Source organism: Stegodyphus dumicola, chromosome 9, assembly GCF_044657685.1.
Source record: "Stegodyphus dumicola isolate Sdum_Otavi_A_Nest chromosome 9, ASM4465768v1".
Lineage (NCBI taxonomy): Eukaryota > Metazoa > Arthropoda > Arachnida > Araneae > Eresidae > Stegodyphus > Stegodyphus dumicola.
Genome location: NC_140776.1, coordinates 74,195,780 through 74,218,066, shown reverse-complemented (window position 1 = coordinate 74,218,066; position 22,287 = coordinate 74,195,780). Strand labels below are relative to the sequence as shown.

At 32.9% G+C, this 22,287-nt stretch overlaps 1 long non-coding RNA gene across 1 annotated transcript in view; it reads right to left on the bottom strand.

The window, feature by feature from the left end:
• The window catches only part of LOC146995384 (uncharacterized), a 44,162-nt gene extending 23,707 nt beyond the window's left edge, over nt 1–20,455 (bottom strand). The window contains exons 1-2 of the long non-coding RNA XR_015043210.1: nt 20,278–20,455; nt 9,123–9,218 (exon numbers count right to left, since the gene is read on the bottom strand). This is a non-coding gene — a long non-coding RNA (uncharacterized LOC146995384). The remainder of the gene's footprint in view (nt 1–9,122; nt 9,219–20,277) is intronic.
• Between the last annotated feature and the right edge of the window lie 1,832 nt (nt 20,456–22,287).

Below are 22,287 nucleotides of genomic sequence, written 5' to 3'. Positions count from 1 at the left end.
GGGATCAAACTACAAACATAAAAGAAAAAAATGTATTCCGTGATACTCAAAAGAAAGATGTGTGATTAACCGGAAGTGAAACTTAACGTTTCAATATTGCGTCATCACAAATTTATCTTGCTTCCAGTTAATTTGTTAAAGTAAAAGCAGAGAATTTCCTTGTCTTGCCACCAACGTATAAAAAAATCTGATGTGGACATAATACGACTTCCTTGTATGGTCTGTTAAATTGTACACATTTTTTTATGCTTTTCATTTAAACTTATTTCCGCGAATTTCATTAGATAATTATTTCATATTCAGTTCTCATTTCGTGGCAAAGCAAAAAAGCATAAAAACTCAAAACATCTTTATTTAAAATTGTAAAATAGAGAAAAACATAAAACACCATTATAAACATAAAAACATAAAACACCATAATAATAAAAATAAATTAGGCTAGCCGCGCTTAAACAACTTTTAAATTGTTGATAATTCTAGATATATTGCGTGGAAGTTAATTAAAGGCATAAAAATCTTAACCGGAAGATAAGAACAACATAATTCAATCATTTTGAAAGCAAAAAATGCACAATTTACCAACATATAAGAATAAAGAGAACTGAGCTCACGGAGACGAGTAACAGAGTGGGTACATATATATATTTGTATATACTTTTGGTGTGGCCGTACGTACGTACTTACGTACAGAAGTCCCGAAAAAAATCACGAAATGATTGGTGCAGCTGGTTGAAACGAAAAACGGAGGTGCATAATTACATTTTATTGCAGTCCTATATACAAAATTTTAAAGTTCTACGACTACTCGTTCTTGAGTTATGCAAGATACATACAGACGTCACGAGAAAAACTCTTCTGAGTCTATTTTAAAACCAATTTACAAGCCTTTTTGGCAAGAAACAGTCCTCTATTGCATCTGTACGTACAGATGTCAAAGCAAAAGCATTGTTCAAATGGTTTCGAGAGCGGTTGAAATGAATATTTTGTTGAAATATGAGACCCGAAATTTTTCTTGATTACGATACTTTCATTGCTTCGTACAAGGAAGTAAAAATGGGATTAGAGTTACATGTCACGCTTGAAACAGAAATCAGATCTAAGTTATTGTTCCACAACGCTGAGTGTGGTCTTAGCTTAGTGTGGGCATGCCTACATTCTGTGATATTTTTTTCCGTCATTTATTCGCTAAGTATCCTTTTAATATACAGAACAGCATTCAAAGCAGTAAACTTTTTGTAGTTCCTTCTAAATGAATAACAAGAATATTTTGCGATCGCATTTTCTTTTGTTCATAGGAAATTTCTTTTGTTCATTAATAACTTATTTATATTTCAATAGATTTCTGTTATTAAATTATTACTGTTATCATTAGGGTTAAATTAATAATTTTTAATAAATATAGTTTTTAATGATCAGCATCTTCAAATTTTAAAGTTTCAAATGATGTTGAATTAATTCCCTGCGCCGGTCAGGTGAATTCAATCAGCCCTGGAACATCACATAAAACAGATATAATTTTAATGTAACGTATTTACCATCAGGACAAAGGTAAACCCCAACAAAGAAAATATCAAAACTAAAATGCATTATAAAAGTAATGTAATATAGTACCATTAACGAATAACAGCTTTTAAGCCCATGTAACAGGAAAACGATAATAAGCAAACTTTTAAAATGCATGCGTTACCCATTCACTGTCTAGATGTCATTCTAGATTATTTATTCTCTGTAATTTTTAGGTTTCGAAATTTGACTGCAAGAACTGTGTCTTTTTTTTTTTTTTTTTCTTCAAAAAGAATATATTTCCTACATCACATTTTGCTAATACAAGGTGTATTTACTGAGCTTCCGAAGGCATGTAATTCGATGCTGAGGTTTTAGGAGACCCAGTCGCCAAACCCTGGGCGCGGAGAATCATCATCTAACACCCTTTTTGATTTCTCCACTGTAGAAATATTAGAAGATATTAGTTTAGAAGATATTAGTTTAGAGATATTAGTTTAGAAGTAGGAAAGATGAAAAATATGCAACGCCTTCGCCGGGAATCGAACCGCGGACCTCTCAATATGCGCTGAGCGTGCAGATCCCTACACTACGAAGGCTCGCTAAGAAGGGCGGGAGAAATATCTTATAGTCCTTCTGGGCAAATTGCGCCTTTGGACTAATAATAGTAAAATGTTTTGCTTTTATACCTAATTTTAACAACTTAAATCTTATATTTCTCGATGGGCATCTGAAAAAAATTGCACATTCTTCGGAATCAATAATGACAGATAACATATGATCATTTTGTGCTTTGGGCAAGAAAAAAATAAAGATCGGATTCGTGTATTCTAATAACTGCTGTAAAGTGACCTAAGATTCGTTATTTCGATGGTCAGAATTTTTAACTTTTCATATCGAGGGAAATTTATATTTTTTCACTCAAATTATATGTATCTGATAGGGGCAATGCTCTCTGCATCGTTTATTTTGCTTGCATCGTTTATAAAAAAATGTGCTAATTTAGCCTACATATTCTCATGCAATTTCTTGCAAGATTTTCAACTAATAATGTTAAAATAACTAAATTTATCAACGAGGTATAAAATTTCATGTTTCTAATATTATAATTACGAAATTCATATTGGCGGTATATTACGAATTTTAGTCGATGGCTGCTGACAATTACATATGCTGAAACTGGTCTGTATAACAGAAATAAAAATACTCAGTGATGAACCTACCCAGTGAACGTTGTGCTGAATAACGAGCAACAGACGAACTGAGAAAACATGGCATAGACGATAGCATCAGAAGACGAGATATTTCCTCTCAGCGGATATGCAGGACAAAAATACTATCTTACGTCTGTTGCTTTGGAGGACAGCCAAATACTTTCCCATCAAAAGTGCTTTGTTAACATTTTAAAATCCTATATGAAAAATACTTCACCTGCAAATTCAGTGGCTTCAAAGTACTTGTTTCAATTAATCGGCTAATTAATCGGTTGCATAAACTTATTTAGCATTTCAGTGCAAGAAAAATTAGAATAGAACAGGAATATGCTTTTTACTTTTTAACCTTATTCAAATTTGCAGTCTAACAATTATTTAATAAGTTACAAGCTAACTTTATCTCTAAAGCATATCAGTGAATAAATATCACTTATAGTGGAATTATTATTTTGAATAACAAGAAATTGTTTCGATTTAAAAAAAAATGATGTGTGCACCACATGACTTTTTTGTATGGAATATTAAATTATACGCATTTTTATTGCATTTAATTTAAACTTATTGGATTGAATTAAATCTACTTCGCCGGCAACGCATAAACCACAATAGAATAAATGCAGTCTTTAAAATTCACTCACTGTTTACCATAGCGACACTCTGGCGCTAGGTTCACTTAAAAGTATTATATTTCGTTCATACTATAACTCAGAATGCACAAAATTTACATCATTTGAAAAATTATCTAATCGTTGCCACATGTTCTATTCAAATACTATAATAAAGCTAAAACGATGTATAAAAGAAATTAAGCAAACAAAACAAAAAAGAAACAGTTTTTCACAGACGATTGAGTATTTCTCATTCAATTAATTCAGTTCTCACTTCGCGACAAGGCAAAAATACATAAAAAGTCAAAATATCTGTATTAAGAATTACGAAGTAAATCTTAAACACTTATTTCCTCGAAAAAATTCCAGAAAGGATTAAGCATGATTTAATTGGCAATAATAAATGAAGGCGTTATCTTTGTTGTTTCGAAGCTTAGTCTCTCTAGATTGGCAGCAAATCCACTATTCTGCTGTTTCAAATGTAAACAAGCAATGGCCGCCATCAAAAACATTATTAGGCTTAGTGGCACTCAAACAACTTTAAAATTGTTGATAATTCTAAAAATATTGCACACAGAGGCTAAAATTCCATAAGCGGGGTAAGTTGGCGCCAAACTATTTTGGCCTTCAAAATTTGGCGAATTTTGTAGGCGCACTAAATGAAAGCACTAAAATGTGATTTTTAAACGTAAGCAGAATAGTAACTTTTAAGTTTTGCAGTAGTGAAACGCCGTTATTTTACGTAAACAGAAGAGTAAAATGAGATGATAAAATACTAGATGAGTAAAACAAAGTCCTACAGCTTTGCAAGGAAAAGCATAGTCCTACATATATGTAATTTATCATAAAATCGTAGAATGAACAATTCTTGTAAATAATTATTGAGTAAATAAATGTATACACTTATCAGATCAGAGCTTTGCGAAGTCAGTTTTAAACGTAAACAGAATAGCAAATTATGCGTATTCAGCATCATAAACTAACTAAAATATTCAAGTTACTATCGTCGTGGAATTCAACAGACTAAACAACTTTCGTTCAAATCATTAAATATTCCACATCTTTCGATTGCCCCATGCAAGAAACAAAACTAAAAAAAAAATTAACTAAATAAAATTAAATGAAAATATTCATAAATTATAAACTTCATGTTATATGAAATCCAACAATCTCCCACCAACAGCTTAACCTTCTGCAAATATTTATATAAATATAATATTAAACATATATATAACAATAATATTAAACAGTAAAACTTTAAAAAACAAAAACACTATTTCAAAATTAAATTAAAAAAAAAAAAAATCTGGGTACACTAAATTCGCTCTCTTACAGTTACCGAAATAAAGCTCTAGGTTTGCCACAAGAAAACATACAGCCGGAAACCACAACTAAATTATAATCGCGCCAAATAAAAATCTCTCGCCAAGATTGGCGCTCACCCCGATTATGGAATTTTAACCCATACGGATTTAATAAAGGCATAAAATCCTTAACCGGAAGATAAGAACAACATAATTCAATCACTTTTAAAGTAAAAAATGTACGATTTACAAACATATAAGAGTAAAGAAACTGAGATCACCGAGCCGGGTAACAGAGTGGATATATATATAAATATATTTATATACGTTTGGCGCGATCGATTGCAACCAAAATACGAGGTGCACATCTACATGTTATAGCAGTCCTATATACAAAATTTCAACGTTCTGAGGCTATTCGTTTTTGAGTTATGCGAGATACGTACATACATACGTTCGTACAGACGCCACGAAAAATTCTTTTCAGAATTCATTTTAAACAGTTTTATAATTTTTTTTGGAGGAAAAGAGTCTTTTATTCCGTCCTTACAGATATCACGCAAAAACATCTTTAAATTTCATTTGATAGCGGTCAAAAGGGATATTTTCGTAGAAATATGCTGCCTGAAACTTTTCGCGATTACAAGACTTCCTTTTTACTTCGTACAAGGAAGTAAAAAAGTGAAAGTGTGACTTAGGAAAAGGGAACGAAACCCAATCTACTAAACACAGGTGGTGACGAATTATCCTCCAACAAATTTTAGTCGGGAATCACAGTAGAGCTTTAATTTTGTTTTCGAAGTCGAAAACGTGAAAAATCCTCTATGTCCTCGCAGGGATTGAAACTCTTGATTTTACGATTACTATGCATAAGTGCTTACACAACGAGAGTACACAGCGGGAAAGATTTTTCAGATTTAAACATTTCTGTGCAGCAACATTCATTAGGCAAAATGCCAGTCGAACTTAGTTCGACCCAGCACATCTTCAGTCTTCTCAGTAGAACAGACTTCTCAAATACAGATTATTTTCTGCAGTTATATTTAAAAGACTGTGTTGATGAAAATAACTAATATAATTTGATACTCCTGAAAACAGGTATTACTCAGTACATGAAAACATAGTTTATTTGAATACAGTAAAGAACGTGGGGCTTATCTGCCTAAGAGAAGAAATGCCTTCGTGTCGGATTTTTTAAGATCAATTGGCTTGCACGGACGTTAAAAATGAAAAAAACTGCGAAACTCCTGCAGCCATCACATTCGCGTTCGCTAGGATTCATCTGTGCTGAGATGCATAAAACTGTCTTATATGAGTACTTTTCTGCTTGTAACAGTATTATTTCCAGGATTATCTAAATAACACTGAAATTTCTAAAAGACATTTGATAAAGTCTGCAGAAGATGTATCAAAATTCCAAATAAAATTGGTTTCATAACGCTAAAATAAAAGTTTTTATACGGAATTCATGAATATTATATGTGTACATAATGTATTGTTATCTCGTTATGTTCGAAATAATCAAAGTGTAGCGTAAAAATGAATATATTCTATTTAAATAAAAAAATTGCTAGTTTATAATTAGATGAAGATTTTCAAATTCGGGTTAAAACAATAGCAGACTTTAAAGTCAGGTAAAGAAGTACTGGCATAGATTTTGATTAAATCTCTATCAAAGAAGTACTGACATAGATTTTGAATAAATCTCTTCATTTCAAGCGGGATCAAATGTTTCCTGCATCGACAAATCTAAAGTCGCTACAGTGGCAACCGAACAAAAACGAAGTGGACCCTAATTTTTCACCACCAGGATTTAGCGACTGGATCCTAACTTCCTCAGTTGCTCTTTAAGTGCAGAGAAAAAGTAAGGCATTTTCCCTTACTGCGCCTTCGTGGTGTAACTGGAAGTATGCCTGTGCAACAATCTGAAGTCTGGAGTTCGAATCCTGGCTAGGACATTGCACAGTTTTCATGTTTCCTACATCGACAAATGCCTCTACCTTATGTCTAATTACGCTCGAAATGATGAAGTTTTATTCAAAACCTTAGCTACTTCAAGGCTCAATGTTTGCCTAACATTAAGTTCTACACTGACATAATTCTTTTCCAGTCAGATAACTGGATTGGATTACTGCGATTATGTCAAAGCACATGAGGACTATCTAAGAGAACGGGAACTTTGTCAAGGACCTCTTAAGGGAAATGACTCAGATATAAGTTATACACGGAAAAAACTACAAGAACTCCACGTTTACCGAGTTTTAAACTCGGGTCAAACTGCAAGTGTCAAGAACTCATACCTCTGGCCTTTTATGGGCTGTGGGGGCCGCTTATGGGCTATCGTTGTGGATTTTAAAATTAGACAAAATTCCGCCTAAAATTATCAATAATTTCATTAAATGTTGTAATCATTTCGGAACATGATCTAAAGAGAATATAATTCCTTTAAGTAGTATTCTCTCGTATATTCTTTTACTAATTACATAGATATAAATGCCAATCAGATTATGACGCCATCTATTCATAAAACTCGAAAGGAAAAGGAGGAAAAATACAAAATTAATCACAAAATTTCCAGACGCTTTTTAAAAAGTTAGGATTAAAATAGTTAACTGAAGTTCATAGATTTTGATGAAAATGGAAGATTCAAAGAAATCTAATTCCCAGACTGAAAGAACTGTCTGTATTTTCGTTCATATAAATTAAATCATATTGATAGTATTATAAAATCTAAAGCAATTTCAGTCTGCTACAATATTTTTAGAACTAGAAATTTAATTTTATTACTAAAAGGCAAGGTAATTTAATAACTAACTTGAAAAGAATCGGCGAATTGGAAGATTAAATAAAAAAGCGGTAACATTACATAGAAAAGAATCAAATACTTTTTCCTAAAAATTCTAATGTCTGGATTCTTGTTGATTAAGTGATTAAAAGTTCTTAATCATATTAAGGAATTATCACGAAACCCTTTGGACGCCTTATCCTGGAGAACACTGTCCAGGATGCATCATAGAAGGCAGCCAATATTACACCCTCAAAGAGGAGAAAGGAGAACAAATATACAGCCGTGGAATTGGAATCAATATCTTTGGTTTCAGGTTAGTAGTTAGCTTTTGCTACTATTGCAAAATAAACCGAAACGTCCAGAAGGCATACCAAATACAAAATTAAGCCTCAAGATGCCGTCTTGGATTCTACAAACAACTTCATCAGTTTCAGGGAAGATAAACTTTAGAGCCCTCTTTATCAAAGAGCAGTTTGACATAAAAGTACCCCATATCTCTCTTCCTCAAAATCAAATTTTCCTACCAAAATATCATCAGATTAATGTTAATTGTTGTTAAATTATAGAAGAATATTGTTATCGTGTAGTTTTTAAAGGGATAATGGTAAGAAGAAAATTTTCTAAACTTTTTTATCAGGAGAAAATGTATGAAATCAGTCGATAGCAAATGTTTTGAAATAATTTAATTATTGAATAATAGCAGACTATGAAATATACTTATTGCAAGTACGAAATTTATAAAAGTTGGAAAAACACACTTTTCCTTCAGCACAGAGATGGGATCTGACGGAAACTAATATTAAAAAGATTTCTAATAAATTGGCAGTGCTACATTATGTATCATTCAAATATCACAAAGATTTAATTTTTAAGAGTGAACTGAGTAATGGAACAAAAGAATTCATAATATATATATATATATTAAAGAACCTTTCTTACTAGTTATTAAAAATACGAATGAATCATTAATTCTGCAGAGCCAAAACAAAACAAGCAGCTACATAATTTGATTCGCGTTTAAACCATATAAACTTATTCGTAAGAATTGAACTGAAGTGAATATTGTAACTATTTTTTTTTTTTTTTTTTTTTCTGAACGTTACTAACCATGCTGATGAACAATCGTTTTGCTTACTGCATAAAATCTATGCCGATTCTTATATACTTTTATGTGCTAGTTACGCAAATAAAATCAGATATTCTTCTGTTAGCCGCATTTTTTTTCCCCTAGAATGTAAAATATTTTCTCCTCATGTTTAGCTTTATTGCTACTTTTCTTCATATCATCGCTCAAATACCCTTGATAATGGACAAGTTTTATAAACAAATTTTAAATCAGCAGAAAAATATTTGTAAGAATCACTCTTTTACTTTCATTTAACAAATGATATTAAAGTTGGAGAGGGGGGATATGTGTATGACTAATTTGGAGCATGTTTAATTGTATAATATGTAACTTAATAATAGCTAATGACTTCAAGGCCTAATTTTAAAAACTGCTTAAAATATTTTTAAAAACACTTTTGATTTTATTCATTATATGACGTAGAATGTCGTTTCTTTTTTATATAATGTTATTGCAAGGGCTTTTGCACTCCAAGGAACAATCAGAAGAATTATTAAGAAATGCATTAGCAAGTAACAAAAAAAAAAAAATAAATAAAAAAAAAAAAATAAATAAATAAATAAATAAATAAATACTTGCCATAACGCTGGGAAAATAGAGTTGATTCTGGTTTACAAGAAAACCGGTAATAAAGCCGATATTTTGGCTCTAATCCAAGAGGCAACATCATCTACACTAAAAGTGAGAAATTTTGGTTACTATGGATTTGGTTTGTTTAATTGTGCCAAAGTATATGAGAGCTATATGCCTTCATGGAGAAATGCCTTCATGGGAAACTGACTCGTATACACATTACACATGGGAAAAACTACGAAAACGGCCATGTAGCCGGCCCGTACACCTAGAATCAAACCCTAAGCAAAACTATCAGTGTTCAACGATTTTACCACTCGGCCTCTGGTGGACTTTGCTTACCATAAATTTTAAGAACGCCAGATGCATTTTCCTTGTTTTCTTGCTAATAAAGAATTTCCGGTACTCTTCTGCTATCGGGACCGGATTCAGAAATGTCGGTATGTAACGTACGTACCCAAAAACACACACACACCATTATATATATATATATATATATTTATATATATATATATATCACTCTTAGACAAAAAAAAAAAAAAAAAAAAAAAAAAAAACGCACCACGACGCACTGAGAAGATATAAAGCAATTTGCATACAAATTGATATGCATACAGGTTTCGACGGAAAATGCAAAATTTTACATTTTGGCTGCCAATGAATGAACGGTTGTCGCTACAGCGCATCTGATCTGCGCAACTGGCAGGATATTTAAGAGGAGAAATTACGATTCCAGGTCATAAAAAAGATTTACTATTTTTGTATGATCGACCAATCAGAATGCGACTCTCAGTCACATGTACATTAACTACTCAGTCGACGAAGTTCCTCGTTAAGATAAACTACTCCAGCACCCTACGCATAATTTGTGCGACCATTTACTGATGTTTTAATGTGAATTAATTCAACAATTACGAATTTGTTCTTCGTATGACTTGCCACCTCTTCAATTTCGCCTGCGGACGCAGTGCTACGGCACCCTTACTGAACTTAATTTTAAAATGTGAGCGGCCTCCGGCCTTACTTGAACTATACGCTAAAACCTTTATGTAGTTGTAACCTAGATTATGAAAGGACGTTGGTCTTATCGGCGAATAGCTCGACATTTGAGCAGGAGCGATGCCACTATTAGACGATGCTGGCAGGGGTGGGTGAACCATGGCCGCGCACAGCGTCAAGAAGGAAGCGGTAGGCTTAGAGAAACGATATGTTACGTTCGTAAGGGGTTCGTATGGATTTGGAGTGGATAATGACAATACTACTTGATGAAGTATACAAACACACTGTCTGATTAACAAACAATATTAATCAGATAGCTTCAAAATCACTTTTACAGTCGTCGAACTGTTATAAACACGCTGACACGTTCAGCGACGCAGCCTTCACACTGTCAGGCAATAACGGTGGAAACAGCTTCCGTACAAAGCACCCGAGTACAGCTCCCAACTCTGCTTGGTTGTTCTCGGAACTCCTCGTACTCTCGAGACTCTCCACGCGATGCACTCGACGATACATAAGAGTATAGCTTATGAGTCTAAGACAATCAGCACAGTCTAAGACAAAACTCGACGATGCACAAATTCGTGATGCACTAAAAGATTCTCTCGATGCACTCGACGACCAAGTCGTCGCTAGACTTCGAGACACTCGTTCAGTGACTGACTATCAGCTCTCTAGACGAGGCACACACACTAACTGACTGCGGACCAGCAGGGTTTATATAGCTATGGGCTTGTGTTCAAGAACATTCTGGGCTAAACCGGTAAGAATTCGTTCCAGAAGGTTCTCCATCCGTTCATGGCATATCGCCAATTTTGTATCCAAATAGGCGATTTCTCGCCAAATATGGCAACCCTGCCTTCTCTTGTCATTTTATGGCAACACTAAAACTGCTTTGCGGGGAAGCCATCTTACCCCGCCTGTCCATTTCGTAACAGATAGAACGTAAAGACCGAACAATCCTCAGAGCAGCACTCACAGCCCAAGATGCATCATTATCATCGATTGTACGTGCAACTAATTCTTCGGTGACCGCAAGGAACCATTCATAGATGGCTCACAGAAAGGAAGCTGAGGTCACGGCACCCCTTGCGCCGACTACCAGTGACCTCTGTACGACGTCAAGCCTGTTTGCAGTGGTGTAGGGCTCATTCGCACTGGAATGTCACTGACTGGAGTAGAATAGGCTTCAGTGATGAATCTCGCTTAGAACTGAGCCCCGATGACCAGCGAAGGCGAGTCTGGAGACGCCCCGGACAGCGGTGTGATACCAACCTGACTGTCTTCAGACAGGCCGACAACCAGGAGTGATGGTCTGGGCTGCCATTTCATTTCATAGTAGGACCCCTTTGGTTGTCATCCGTTGCAACCTTACAACACAGCGGTACGTCGAGAAAGTTCTAAGGCCCGTTGTGTTGCCCTTCATGTCACACCACTCTGGGCTTACATTTCAGCAAGATAATGCCCGCCCTCACACTGCACATGTTTATACTGCTTGCCTTAGTGCTTGCCGAACATTACCTTGGCCAGCAAGGTCGCCTGATCTCTCTCCGATTGAGCACGTTTGGAGCATTATGGGCAGGACCCTCCAACCAGCTCGGGATATTGACGATCTAACGCGCCGGACAGAATTCGGCACGATTTCCCTCAGGAGAACATCCGCAACCTCTATCAATCGATGCCAAGCCAAATAACTGCTTGCATACGGGCAGAGGTGGACAAACGCGTTACTGACTTTTTCACTTTGTAAAGCTCTATCACTTCAATAAATCATCCAATTTTTCTCAAGATGTAATCATTTGTTTCTCTGTACATGTACACTGCTCAAAAAAAAAAAAAAAAAAAAAAAAAAAAAAAAAGGACAGTCCTATATCTCCCGATCTACTGGGCAGATTGACAAAATTCAAATTGCGTTCTTCATGTCTCGAAAGCGCGACTTAGGATATATATTAGATTTATACATAGCACTATTCTAACATAGGTATTTTGATACAAAATCGGACTTTTTCTGAAATAACATACCAATTGTTTTACATATTTCGATTCTAAGACTCAAATTACGCCTAAATATGAAATTTCGTAAAATTTGGAGCGAAATTTACGGAGAAATTCACAAATTTATGTTGGCACTTTTTTGTCAGTTTGCGCCAAGAATAGTTCACTTGGCGAACTTCTTAATATATGGCAACCTAGTTTCCTTTCCCGTGAGAGGAAAAAAAGTCACCATCGTTCCTTTTTTCCAAATAATATTCTTTATATTATATTTTTAATTATAACTTATTATTTTAAGTAATTTTTTTCTTTTTCGAATTTCATTTTAATTGTTTTAGTTGCATGATTTTTTTCGAATAACTGTTTTAAAAATTTCTTCTTACCTATTCGAACTGCGTAAATAAAAGTGCAGCGCTTATTTTTTTTTTTTTTTCAAATAGTTTTCTTTATATATATTTTTTGTCATAGTTATTATTTTAGGTAATTTTTAAATTCTTAACTTTTATTTTAATTGTTTGTGTTGCATTGTCTCTTCAGATAATTGTTTTAAAATTTTCTATTTATTCCTTCGAATTGAGCATTTTAAATATATTTATTAATATAAATTTTCCAGAATTTGATTTTATTTATTTGAATTGCGTTTCTTTCGGAGGAATACTTTGTAACCCAGACTACGATGCGTTTGAAAACTGCATATATTAAAAGAGAAAATACAGTAAAGCACAGTTAACACGCCTTTCAATGTTCCGTTCAGAAAAGATATATATAAATAAGAGAGAAATTTAACTTAGGATTGCGACATTGTAACTTAGGATGACTTGCACACTGCTTTAAACAGTTTTATCATTGTGCCCATTGCTTTACACAATTTTATCCTACATGTGGCTTCTTAAATGTTATTCATATTTTAGTCAAATATTTTATATTTGAAATCGTAAGAATCAAATATCATAATATTAAAAAGTTTTAAATTAAAAAAAAAAAAAAAAAAAAATACAAATACTAAATTTTACCGTAAAATTTATTTTTTCTTCTCTTTTTCTTCAGGCATTTTACTTTATTCTTGCTCTTTTTCTTTAGGCATTCCGCAAGTATATTAAAAAGCATTCAAATTTTCGAAATATCTTGATATTTCTGACAATCATTTTAAATAAAGTTATCGCCTTCCATTTCATAAAGGCCCACAAACGGCCGAGAGGTAAAGTCGCTGAACACTGATAGTTCACTCCGGGGTTCGAATCCCGGTAAACGGGCTGGTTGCATGGGCGTTTTCGTGGATTTTCTCATGTGTACCGTGTATGCCAGCTGATTTCCCTTAGAAAGTTCTTCACAAAGGCATCCTTCCTTTTAGGCAGATAGCCCTGCTTTGACGTAACTTAATAATTCAATTCAATCCATTTCATCAATATTTGGTCAAAGCCTTTTTCAGTCTTTAGAGGCTAAACATTTCGAAGGTATGAGATGAAAGGAAAGACTGGCTTCATCAAGAGGTTTTGGTTTATTTAATTATGACAAAGCACACTAGGGCTATCTGCCTAAGGGGAGGGATGCCTTCGGGGAGGACTTTCTAAGGGAAACTGGCTCGCATACACGTTACACATGGGGAAAATCAAAAATGCCCATGCAGCCAGCCCGTTCGCGGGATTCGGACCTCGGACAGAACTACCAGCGTTCAGCGACTTTATCGCTCGGCCGCTGTTTCATCAGGAGGAAAAAAAATATCTTTAGGTGACATCCACATACATCACTGGATAAACTTCTGAATCTTCAAATAATTCCAATAAGAAAATCATGGGATTCTCCATTTATGATACGATATGATGTACTATAACGTAATTTAAATTTATACAACCATATAGTCACTTTAATCTGCAATGATATCGTTTTTTTCTTTTCTGTTAACCACAAGCTCAATTGATGGTATTTGCTGGTGTACAGGTCCAAGTGTTTTTTCTTTGAACACCTAAATTCTTTGAAGTATCCTGAAAGTATATTCAAAAGCGTCCAACTTTTTGAAACATCTTGGTATGTCTGACAGCCAAATTTCCCTGCAAATTTTTGCTTACTTTTCTCCCTAATTTTCTTCTTTCTTTCTACAGTTATTGTTAGTGCACACACAAGGAAATTAAGATTTTTCGATTGCTAGACTTCCATAAATTTTGCATTCTTGTCAATTTCTTAAAATATCAATTACATGAACTGCGTTTCAGCTGAAGACAGCTTTTCATTTTCTAGTCATTTTAACTATAAATAAAGTTTAATGCGAAGTCCAAAGGATAAATATTTTAATTAAAAGATTTTTGCTAAATGACAAAGAAATAAAACAGTCCAGCAGGGTTTATTCTCTACCACCGAGTGACCCGATTCTTATATCGGCTGAAACAATCTAAATCATATTAAAGATCATGTTTTTTTACACAATCTATAACGCGAGAGAAAATTTAGCTTCTTAAAACATTCTTTCTAAGAGGATTAATATAAAAGATTATATTTATATATATATTTTTAAAGCTGGGACTTGAACCAAACTGTAAGTTTAATTTACATGGTGGTTATAATTAAAGTTCCAATTTGAAATGGTCATAAAAGGATAACTACCATACCAATGTTATCAAACTTGGGAATCGTGTAAAGGAAGTTATGGGAATTTATTTTCGGCGAAAAAAAAAAAAAAAAAAAGTTCAAAAACTCACCACCAGGGGAAAAATTGCGTTGTATACAAGATTGTTAAATGAAATAAGAGACGAAAACATCTATTGAAAATGTGTTTAATATTTTCCGAAACGTGTTACAAAGCATGTTCAATGTAGCGTCCAGCAATTTCCGAAAGCAAGTTAAATCCTGTTACTGCATTCTCAACAGCAGCTCTTAGCATATCAGGAGGAATGGTACGAACATGTCAGTGTATCACATTCTTCATTTCTACCAAATTGCTTATATTATCACCATAAACAGTGCTTTTGAGAAAACCCCATAGCTAAAAGTCACAGAGGTTGAGGTCTGGTGGGAAAAAGGGAAATGTTGGCTTATAAGACGTTCATTCGTGAAATGTTGCCTAAGTAACTGTGCGACACACGTGAGGTGGGGTCCAGCCCTGCATAAAAATCGTAGTATCTAAAATGCCACATTACTGCAGTTCATGTATCACGGAACATTTTAACATTGACTCTAAGTGAGCTGCAATCACAGTGGTCCAGCTGTCGACTGCTCTTCAGAGAAAAATGGTTCAGTTATAAAACTAGCTGTCATTCAACACTAAACGGTGTGGAATGACTGCTATGCAATCGAATGCAGTAGGAGAATGCAATGGAACTAGATAGATAACATGAGGGATTTCTTTGGCCCAAATCGATTAAAAGCGTTTTGAATCAGTATCTTCATGTTTTAGGACCGAATTCAGGCTTCAAAAATTACAAATTAGCGATCTGTAAGAAAACGATTTCCAGATTGTACGCACTTGTGCGAGTGATTTGCGATCTCACATTTTCTAATCGCTAATTCGTGGTTTTCACGGACGAATTTCTCACTTACACGGATGGCGCACTCGACGTTTATCAAATTTAACGCCTTTAAATGGTAATTTGCTTACTTCAAAATTTCTTATGGGTATACAACATATTAAACCCGTGTAACAAAATGTTAAGTTAGATTCCGACCCATATTTCGTTTAAAAATATTGCATACAGCTCCATTTCGCCCCTGGTGGTAAGGTATGGAACTTCCTTTTTTTCGCGGAAAATAAATTCCTATGACCTCCTTTACACGATTACCAGGTTTGATAACATTTGATCCAGTAGTTTTCGTTTTATGACCGTTTCAATATGGAACTTTAATTATAACCACTTCGTATATTGTTAAATTTTCATTTGAAGCTATTCGTTATATGTATACCAAACGTAAATTTTTCGCTTTTATGGAAAAATAAAGAATCGAAGCAAATATACTTAGGATAATGGACCAAAACTGAAACAATTTCCCCTCCCTTCGAAAATAAAATATTGAAATTCGATCTTTAATTTATTGGGTTATCGAAATATTTAATTTGACTTATCTTCTAAGTCCTAGTTCCGACAACAATTACGTCAAAAATTCCGAATTACTTAAGCTGAAGTAAAAGATTTAGTATATATTCACTGTATGTTAATAAAGTAATCAGAGTGTAATAAAAATAGATTATAGAATTTACGCTGATGCAACTTTTTGTCTGACTGCACAACATGTAATGGAAGAGAAGGCTTGTAGAGATCTGTTTTTGACATGCCTCTAAAAGTAGATGTCATACTCCTTTTGTCTCTTCAATATCAAAAAACTTTCCTTTGAGAGGCAACTTTAGTTTTTGGGAAAGAAAAAAAAAAAAAAAAAAACACAAGAAGACAAATTTGGAAAACATGCAGGACGATTGAGTACACATACTTATTTTCGGAACACAAGCGGTTTTCCGACTGGTTATTGAATAATGAAAAGACGTATTGTCATGCAATACAAAACATTTGGAATACGTTTTCTGACTGAAAACGTAAGATTAAAAGTCATCTGCTTAATTCACCGCCATTTACAAGTCAACTACTCGGGCAATTGCAGAATCGTTTTGATCCTGAGCTTGTAAGACAAACCTAATATCACTGGATTTAAACACTTCTTTAATCTACCGAGAACGTTCCTTCTTTAGCTCATATTCCAAAAATATTAAGTGAATACAATTATTGCAAGAGAAATTGAATATTCATTTGCACTTCGGCTTAGTAGTTTACTAACGAGTTAACAAAACTTAAATTCTGCTTTTTGTGTCTAAGTATACAACAATATTTTAAATATTTACAAATAAAATATTAAATTAGAGATTTAATTGGAGCCTCACGAGTTGCCTAGCATTTGAAGATTGTTAAATACTAATTGTTTGTTGCGAAGTCTAACCCAGGCTGCATGGTTGGTTTTCGTAGTTTTTTAGGTTCTCTCTACGAAGGTTCTCTATGAAAGCATCTTAACCAAATAGCTCCCATGTTCTTTCTATGTTCAAATAACCAACTAACCTAGTTTAAGCGCGATTTCTAAATGAAGTTACTAGCAAAACCCGAATACTCATTAAAAATCATGTAGCTTGCCAATCGGGAGTAACATGAAAGATACGGCGCCAATAATTAAATTGCTGTTACGGTACACTGTTTCTAAATTTAGATGGTCATTCCTTAATTAAATAGCCCACCAGCAGCCGAGCAGTAAAGATGCTGAGGACTGGTAGTTCGGTCTGAGGTTCGAATCCCGCGAACGGGCTGGCTGCATGGGCGGTTTCGTGGTTTTCCCCATGTGTAACGTGTATACGAGCTAGTTTACCTTAGAACGTCCTCCACGAAGGCATCCCTCCCTTTAGGCAGATAGCCCTCGTGTGCTTTGCCATAATTAATTAATCCAATCCAATCCTTAATTAAATATAATTGATTTGTAACTTCTACTAGAGCTGACGGTAAAAATTGAAGTGCAAATAAATAATATCGTGTGCAATCTTGATTAATATAAAATTAAAAATATTTGCACAGAAAAATATTTGCATTCAGACAGAAAGTTTTTTTGAAATATTTGCAATTACTTTATAAGAAGGATTTTTTAATAACCGTAATAATTACTTATTATATTACTGATGATTAGGATTCAGTTCTTGACAATTGCATTCTAAATTAGAAATTTAAGGATATAATGAAAATACGCTACGCACAAGAATACATTTTAGGATAAAAAATGAGTTGATTTTTTAGGTTTTAAAACTTCTTAAATGCATTTAATAAATATCGTATCCTCGTTGTTAATTGAATCCAGAATGTTGGGTGTCGTTTATATAATTATTCTTACTTGTCCACAGAATCTGCTGACTTATCCTGCCATTAAGTAGCTGCAGATCATTTCTACATAACCATTGAACTTCCATTAATTCAGTCTCTAGAGGGTTGTATGTTTATATCATAATTTGACTTTTATAAAAATGACTATTCCAAATCTTATGTTTCTATAAAAATATACCGTGCTTTAAAAATATGGATGATAGGATCAGCCGCTCTTTCAGCCACTTCAAAAGCAACAGTTTGTTTAGAAATAAATTATGCAGTTAATGTCATAAAATTCAAATAAACATCAAACGAAAATTCTCTGTTTTAGACAATTCAATTTAAACGAAGTAAAGTAGCAGACGATAAAACGCCGAAGGTAAAAATTTACTCTTAGAAAAATGTACTCTTATTTTTTAAAAAAAAAAAAAGGAAGAAAGAGAGAAATTAAAAAACATTGTTAAAATTTGAATAATATCATCTATAATTTAAAAAAATAGCTTTTCATATAGTATTAATAAATATTTTTTATGCCTTATTGAGGGAAAATATTTCATATAATTAATTCTCCGTAAAATTTTACTTGAAATTTAAGGTTAAAAATAGCTGTGGCAATTCAATGTAACAAAAATCCATAGACCACATTTGGCGTTATTATCGCTCAAAAAAAAAGATGCCAAATTTCAAAACGCGAAAATATGTAAATTCGTGTATATCTTAGAAAATTTTGAATAAAAAAGTCTAATTTTTTGCAGATATTCTTAAAAATACACCTACTTTATGATGATGGTAAAAATTTTATAGGTTATAATTCAAAATTTTTTTCGAAAAATTTATAAAAATTATTTAAAAATAGAAATTTAAAACATAAAACACAAAGAATGGGTAAATTGTATTTGGAATGAACCTAAATTTCGAAATGTGAGAGAAAAAATCAAAAAAGTTTAATAAAAAAAGAGATATTAATAAATATTTGCCAAATTCAATTAACATTGAGGAGCTAAAAGTTTGAGAGCTAATATTTTAAAAACTATTTGTACGATTTTTACAAAACTTGGTATTCTGGCATAATTTGAGTCGGAGAATCGAAATATGGAAAAAAATTGGTATGTTATTTCAGAAAAAGTCCGATTTTGTGTCAAAATACCTATGTTATGAACTATGTTAGAATAGTGCTATATATAAATCTAATATATATCCTAAGTCGCGCTTTCGAGACATGAGAAACGCAGTTTGAATTTTGTCAATCGGCCCAGTAGAAAGGGAGATATAGCACTGTCCTTTTTTTTTTTTTTTTTTTTTTTTTTATTTTGAGCAGTGTACATCACTTGTACCGATTTTCGTCCCATTGGGATAACTCCTTCTTGTTGCGTCGGGTTTTTTTTTTTTTTTTTTTTTTTTTGTCTAAAAGTGTAGATATGCATACGTGAACACATACATCCATACATACATGCATAAATACCTAAATTTCTAAATCCGGTCCTGATAACAGAAGAGAACTGAATTTCCTTTTTGTTGACTGTCTGTTGTGTCCATATGCTCTAATGATTGTTCTAACAGTTTCAGGGTTATCTCTATTGCAAATCGTTTTTCTAAATCCCCTGTAAATTTTACAGCACTACTTTTTTAGTTTTGTTACATACGATAAATTTCCGATTCCTTCTTGTTGGTTTAGAATTTGGATTACTCACTTCAGAACATTTTCAACAGTTCCATGCTGTTTTCATGGTTTTATAGCGTCAAAAATAGTCGAACATTTTACATCAAGAAATGTTTTTGATATATCAAGCACTTTTGCACCATTAAATTGATGAACTATTAAATTTCTAACGGAACTTTGTCGTTAATCTGTAACGTCCTTCCATATTTACTTCAGATATAAATTGTTAACATATTTTTCTAAACAAGTAATAATTTACAAATGCAGACAATGATTCTTGTGATGTATTTTAATTTAAAACTCAGAATTATATCAAGAAACATCGTCTGTCGAGACATCTCAATAAAACTTCCAAATGCTTAATTCATTATGTGAATCACTGACTGACAATTTTTGAATATATTATTTTATTGCAGGAAAAAATTTAATGATTTTTATTTTACAACAAGTAAGGCTTAAAATAAAACTAACATATTGGGAAAACATTTTGAAGCCAGGATTAAGGCAAAATCTACACAAATTTCAAAAATTAAGGCAAAATCTACACAAATAAATTTCGGAAGTACAAACGTCTGAAAACAAATTTGAGCCTCTGTATGCTAGTCCATCTGTCATTGGAAAGTGAATAGAACTAACCGTTTAACACAGAATTTTACATAAAGTAATTTTTATAAAATTAAAAAATGCTTCTTACCTTTTGATAATGTGTGATAAGATGGCAGATGCTTTTCGTAACTCCTATTATAAAAATTTTTAGTTCGATCTTCAAAAATAATAATTTTTTTAAATCTTTGAAAATGTAAAATCAGAATTTTTAGAAACCAAGTGTAAAATCTAAATGAATTCTGATCTATCAAACTGTTGCCACATAGTTTGTAAAAATAAATCGACTCGTTAGAAGCTCTATATCAAATCATCACTGATCCTTACTAAAAGTATTCTAATAAAAAGTTTTTTCTTGTACAATTAAAAGCAAGTTTGATTAACAACATATACTTTTGAGCCATTAAAAATTCAAAATTTCTTTCAAATACTGATTTCAATGATTTAGTACATTAGTTAGAAATTAAAATTATTACAAATCCAATTGTTGAACGAAAATTTTATTTTAAAAGTCACATTTGTTATATTGGCTACTGACAAGCGACACATATCTTACTGTAAGAATTTATCCATCGTCGATTGGCAATAATATTTAATTTTTGACATGTGTTCCTCGTAAAAATGAAAGAGTAACGAAGCCGCGATTATACGTAACCAAAGTATTTTTTCCCTAACAATAATAATTTTCCTTGCTACTTTAGATTGCAATTCATCCCGCATTAATTTATTGGACTTATTTTTTCCAAAGGCTAAACTTAAATTTCTGCTTTTTAAGAATGAAAATATGTAAAATAGGAAAAAGAGGTCTTGAGCCTCCTAGAGAAGAAATGGTGCTAGATATTTAAACTTTTGCGGAACGTTAGTTTAGAGTTCTTTGACATACTGTGAGAAATTTCATAAAATTGGCATATTATTTTTTCTTTTTTCATATTCTTATCTCTTTTATTCAGTAGTACGTATCAGTGTGGACATTTTCACTCACAGTGAAATTCGGGTTAAAAGACATTTATCTGACCTGTGTTCTGAAAATTGCTAGGGCAAGCAACATGCCTTCAGGCATCCGAAAGTTGGTTGCAGGAAAAATGTATCGGCTGACCTTCCATAATCGGGGTGAGTGCGAAACTTGGCGAGAGTTTTTAATTCGGCAGGATTTTGATTTGGTTGTGGTTTCTGCCGTATGTTTTCCTGTGGCAAACCTAGATCTTTATTTTGATGATTGTAATGAGTACGAGTTTAGCATACCAGATTTTTTTTTAAAATTTAATTTTGAAATATTGTATTTGTTTAATATTTGCAGGAGGTTAAGCTGTTATTGGATTGTTACGTTGGATTTCAGATGACGTGAAGTTTATAATTAGCTCAAAAGTGTTTTGTCCTTGAAGGACTATTGTTTTCGTTTTGCGATTGTCGTTGGTTCACTATAAATGACCGTTTCACTTTTCAACTTGTTGCCACCAAATGTTAGAGTCCTGCATTATATCTGAAGAAATTAAATAATAAAAAATCTGCATAAATGTATGTATATTTCTCGCATTGTGATAAAACAACGGTACACAGCCATCGAATTTTGAATGATGTAATCCTTCTGAGAATATGGGCATGTGGAAGCCCAAATTTGAAATTTGTTTTATTATCGATTTCATATTTTGTAAAACTTTAACGAATTTTTCATTAACAAACTCAAGGATTTCAAAGCGAGCAATGGCAACGTTGTACAGAAAAAATATTTTTATCTCCAACGCGCGAGACTCTCTATCAGAAATTCTAGAGATATGCTCAATTTAAAACTATTTTGCGATATTGCTTTTGAACTGAATTTTATGGTTTAATTGCAAAGAACGTGATATTTAATAAATAAAAGTAACAGACAAGATTTTCAAAAAAAAAAAAAAAAAAAACGCCCCTTTGGACATAATTTAAAATCTGAAACCTTTCAGATTATTATTATTATTATTATTATTATTATTATTATTATTATTATTTTGTGTGTGTAAATGTTTTTGCTTAATTTTATTAGTCTAAAGGGGCAATTTGCCCAGAAGGACAATTAATTTCGTTTTGCTAGCTTGGGTCGATTCACGATAAGCACTGTTTCACTTTT